At 51.8% G+C, this 5,381-nt stretch overlaps 1 protein-coding gene across 1 annotated transcript in view; it reads left to right on the forward strand.

The window, feature by feature from the left end:
* Positions 1-4,214: 4,214 nt before the first annotated feature.
* Positions 4,215-5,381, forward strand: part of HIVEP2 (human immunodeficiency virus type I enhancer binding protein 2) — a 192,360-nt gene continuing 191,193 nt past the window's right edge. Inside the window, 1 exon segment of the mRNA XM_025049270.1 lies at positions 4,215-5,095. The gene's annotated coding sequence lies outside the window, so the exon portion shown is untranslated.

The raw sequence follows: 5,381 nt of genomic DNA on the forward strand, positions 1-5,381 counted from the left end.
GTGAACATGGGGTCCTAAGCCAACCAAGAAAGCCATCAAAGTTTGTTTGCATCCTGTTCATCGCCACCGACTTACCTCTCCCTCACCCTTCTCTGCCCTGTGTGTTCCTAAATCTGTGCTCTAGAGTGCCTTCATCCCCTCTCCACTCTGCCCATCCCTGGGGCTGGTTCATTCGCTGGGGCTTTTTCTTTCCTAACATATTTTTGCACAAATGAAATCTGGTTAAAGTGATAGTCACAAGAATATCTTTGAAGAATAAAAAGGGCTAACTTGCCATAAGGGATCAGGTGGAATCTCAGGAATGTGATAAAGAGGGGAGTAGAGATTCTCAGGCAGCCAGCCAGCCAACCCCAGTTCAATCTCAGGGGCAAAGTGGAAGGCAATGATTCTCAAGCTTTAATTAAAATAGGAGTCACAGGGAGATCTTATTCACTATAGAGTTTCCCAGGCCTTAATTCTGAGGATTCTGATTTGACCAGTTTAAGGGGCAGCCCAGACTTTTAAATAAGCATTTTAAGAGATACTGCTGCAGGTGGTCTTTGGAATATACCTAGAGAAGCTCTAGGTATATGTGGTTGGTTGGATGTCCAAGAGCTCTGCCCACCCTGTGAAAGCTAGGAGGATGACGGCGCTTCATCCTGCAATCCTACACAGAGCAACGTTGATTCTCAGTAAGTATGATTCTGGCTGATTGGTCCTTAATAAGCACCCACTCCCTCCACTCTCAGCCAAAGGTGGTTATAATAAGATAAATAGCCTATCTATATTAGAGTGTTTGGCTTGTATCCTATTAGCAGTTAACAAACAGGCAGCTTTTCCCTCAAAAAAAATTTTTTTGACTAATTTTTAGAGGCCTAAGTAGTCTTCGCACCACAAAAAATCATGACACTTCTTAACTTCTCTGTATATCAGTTAAAGCAGATGAGTAGGAAGTGGGAGCTCCATCAGAAGGGCAGTTCTCAATCATCCGTCTTTACTAAGACCGAAGGCTCTATTCCAGTTATTCATAAGAAACCCATGGCAGGTAACCCCTTTAATATTTTATTTATAGTACTGTAAATTTATCTGTTAGAATGGCATGCCAGTTAGTTCATTAAGCACAGTTTTGCAAAGGGATTTATTAAAGAGATTTATAAAGAATTTACAGCCATAAGGAATCAGGCACATCATCTTGATCAACTTCCTAGTTTCAAAATTGAAATATGAAGGCCAAAAATGTGAGGGACATAGCGGACTCCTTCTTCCTCCTCCTGTACAGCTTCTTTTCAGAAAGTGCTCTTTTCTACTGCAGGTTGTGGGTCTGACCAATCAGATCACCTACCGCCCAAGACCAGTACTTGTTTTGGGTGCAAGGACATGCCTAAGGCTGCCTGAGCTATCTAAGAGGGTCTTTTCCCATTATGGTTGCTAAACTAGTAAAACAATAATCTAGGACTGTTGCCACAACCCTGCAGAATGGTTGCCTGAAGAACAAAGTGAAGCAGAGAGATAAGAAGAGCTGACGGAGGGAGAAAGACTGAACCAGGATAACATCGTTTGAGCCCCAGGATCTCCCTGAGTTAAACTTTAGTACTTGACTTCTAGTCGTTTGAGTCAATTGAAGTCCCTTTTAGTCTTCACCAGGTTTGACCTGAGGATTTAAACTTGCAACTGAAGGAGTCCTACTGGCAACACAACTGTGCCTGGTTCTAGAAGCTTTATGTACCATGTCTCCTGGTACCTGCCGGGGTATATCAGCCTCCATATTCTGTGGCAGTATGTCCTGAGCTTTAGAATGCTTAAGAATCAGCTGCCTCATCTGTTAAAAATGCAGATTCCTGGGCCCACAAAGATTCAGATTCAGATTAAGGATTGACGTTAGGGGTCCTCTTTGGTGGTGGGATCAGGTCATCAAAACTGATGTATATTTGCATTTAAAAAATTTATTTTAATTGTCCAATTACCCGATATCCTAATATTCACATTATACTATTTCATCCAGTCTTTTAAAGAGGCATTTAAGATTTCAACTAACATACATTCTAGTGAAGTAAAACGCTGTCTGCTACTTTGTTTGCTCCGCTCTGGGAGCTTGGGCAGCTGCTGTTGTGTGTGCTGAAGGGAAAATTGGATTCTTAAAGAAACTACTTAATCTTCTCTATTAAGCAATTAAATAAAATGGACTCAAAGTATGTAGCAGGTGGGGTTGGAAGTGAAAATAAACTTTGAAAATCACGTTTTGCGCTTTAAGTGGATGTTTAAAAATGCAATGGAATACATTTAAGAGAAGATGATGATTGGGGGAGTTTTATTAAGCGCTTCAAGTTAAGTCAAGAAGAGCTGAATATTAACGTATACAATGAAAAGAGAAGCCGATTAAATGGAAGTAGGCCCTGAATTTAAATGAGATCAACCTAAAAGGTCACAGTGAAACTTATTACAAATCGTCCAGATTTTTCTTCTTTAAAAAAAAAAAATCCTTTAAAATATGGATCACCACTTTATGTTATAGAGTCGTCCTGCAAGGCAATGTCACCTTTGAATGGGACCTCTAACATACCGATTATAGGTCAAAATGAAAAACAAAACAAAACAAAACCGAAACCAGCAGTGCTATCCGCAGTCATTAAAAGGGCTGCCTTCCCTTTTAAGGTATTCGCTTTTAATGAATAGGAAAGGGAATATTTAATATGTCTTGACATTTTGGACCCTTTCCGCGAAATCTGAAACTTGAGACGCGAAACATTCCGCAGTTGGTGAAATACCTGCCTTAAAACCAGAACCACAGTTAAAGTCTTTGGCCCGGAATTCCAGAGACTCATTTCCACCCCTCCCACGGAGTCACCTGCTCAGGGGGAACCCCGGCCAGAAATCCGGGTCGCTCCAGGTCAAATCTTGCGTCTCTTGTTTACTCCGCCCCGGGCAGGGCGGCGGCGCGGCCGGGGGTGGGGAGGGCCGCCTGGGCCCCCGGCGCCCGGGGCACTCGGTTCCGCTCGCCTCGGCTGGGCTGCTCCGACCCCCGTTAGGGGTGGCGCGCGGTCCCCGCCGGGAGGGAAGACCACCCGGAGGAGGCATTCTGGGCGCCAGCCCTGCCCGGCTGCCTCTCTCGCCGCTCCCGGGCCGCCGTGGCCTCCTGGGAACCTCCCCCGAGGGTTCACAAGAGTCCACACATGCATGGTGACGGCTCGAGGGAGCCCCGGTGTCCCCCGGGTGTCGCCGGGCCAGAGAGGAAGCCCAGAGCTCCGGCCCCCACTCGCCTGGGATTCCCCTGCCCCACGGCTCCGTTCTCTCCGCGCTGGGTGTGATTTCACTCGCGTCCCTGCAGAGAGGAGCGCGCAGGCTGGAGACGGCGGCTGGCCCCGGGTCCCGGAACGGCCCACCAGGAACCCGGCAGCTGCTTCTGGAGCCGCTGCCCAAACCGATTTGAATACTCCGGCGAGGGCGAGCCGCGGTCTCCGAGCTGGGTGCGCCCAGGGCGCCCCGGTGAGTGTCCCCAGGGAAGGCAATTGGGGCATTTCGAGCGCGTGAAAAGTTCGTGCTTCTGCAGAGGCACGGAAAGTGCTAGTCAAACACTTTGCAAAGCTCCAGACACGCAGCCCGGAGCTACGGTCTGATTTTGTTTATCTTGACCGATAACATAACCGTGAGTAGAGACGGGGGCGAGGGAGAGGAAAGGAATCAGAGGTACATGGACAAAATAATAATGACAGTACTAATTATATAATTCGATTTGTCATCAAGACAGGAAACGATTATATTGGAAATGAGGAAGATGGGGGATGGGGAAGGAGGTTTCCATATTCCTAAAGGAAATTCTCAGGCTCCTAGAGACGTCCAAATTCTTCTTTTTGGTTCTTTATTTTTCCTTTCCTTTTTCTTCTATTTCTTCTTCTTCTTCTTCTTTTTTTTTTTTGCATGACAAGTAGAGACCGGCTCTCCGGGGAGTTCCCCGATCCCAGCAAGCGGGAGCGCGGCCCCGATCTTCCCGCCTGGAGCGGCCGCAGCGGGGCCCGGCCCGGTCCTCCCGGCCGCCTCCCTCCCCCGTTGCCCCTCGCGCCGCACATCGCTTTCTCGTTCACAGGCTCCAGACTGGTTTTTCTGGTTCAGCTTCCCTCCCTGGGACGCGCTGGGGGATCCGATGACGTCGCTGGCTGAGTCTCTCCCTCTTCCTCCCTCCCTCGTTCCCTCCCTCCGCCTCTTCGCTCGCCCGCCCTCGCCGCGCACTCCTCCTAGTAACTTCTGTTCGGGGAGGCGCTGCCAGGAATAACCCGGTGCGTCCACAGACCGGGAGGGGAGGCGGCCGCTGCGGCTCCCGCACGCACAGTGCTGCGGCCCCGGCCTCGCGGCTCCCTCCTGATCCCGGCGGCCCCTGCCCCGGGCCCATCTTCGTACAGTGTCAGAAAAATAAATAAAGGAAAGAGGAGCCTGGGCAGGCGTTCGGGATCTCTTCCCTCCCTCCGCGCCCGCCCTCCCTCTGTCCTTAAGGAAATGCTACCAGACACCCCCCACCAGACACGCTCAGCCTTGGCGAGGAGCGGCCGCCGCGGCAGCAAGAACAAGGGCACCAGGGGGGTTCCCTGCCCCCCCTCTTCTTCCTCCTCTTCCTCCTTCTCTCCGTCCTCCTGCTACTCCTCCTCTTTCTTCTCAGCGGTGACTTTCCAGGTGAGCGGCCGCCGCTGGTGCGAGGATCCCCCTCGCCCTCTCGGGCTCGGGCCGCCTCTTCGCGCACTCCTCCCACCCCTGTCACCCGGAGGCGGCAGGGAGCTGACAGCCGCCCGAGGGGCTTGCGGCCCGGAGGCGGGCGGCTGGCGGGAGGCGGGCTGGAGGTGAGAGGGTGGAGAGGAGGCGAGCTGGGTGCCGCCGAGCGCTGTCTCTCGCTACTGGAGGAGGGTCTCCATCAAAACATCTTCGGTGACTGTGGCACAAGTCTTGGCCAAGTTGTGTCTTGGACATTGAAGCTCCCAGGAGCCCAGAGCAACTTGGAGGGTCTCCTGGCTGGTTGACAATATTCCTACACGTCTCGACTTTGGGGTGCTGGGTGCAGCCTGGGGGTGCGTGGAGGGCGGACCGAGCTTTTGGGAGAGCAGAGCGGCGGGAATCTAGGTTCCTCGGCTCGGTAAGTGGTCTCGGGGCTGTATTTTTCCTGCCTCCTGTAGCAATAGGAGCTTGTTTTCACTTTATATCAAAATCGCCTCTGCCGGACTCCATCGCCTCTCCCGGCGCGCGCCCCCGGCCGCTTCCCGGTTTCCGAGGGTGAGGGTCGGAGGGGGCGGGGATGGGGGAGACCTCGGGAAGGGGGTCCGGCATTGGGAAATGCGGGGAATACCCTGGCCGCGGATCTATGCAGATGAGGGGAGGCTGCTTTGCGTAATGTCCTGGGGGGAGGGGGCCCCGCGCGAGCG

The sequence above is a fragment of the Pteropus alecto genome, unplaced genomic scaffold (assembly GCF_000325575.1).
Source record: "Pteropus alecto unplaced genomic scaffold, ASM32557v1 scaffold185, whole genome shotgun sequence".
Taxonomy (NCBI): domain Eukaryota; kingdom Metazoa; phylum Chordata; class Mammalia; order Chiroptera; family Pteropodidae; genus Pteropus; species Pteropus alecto.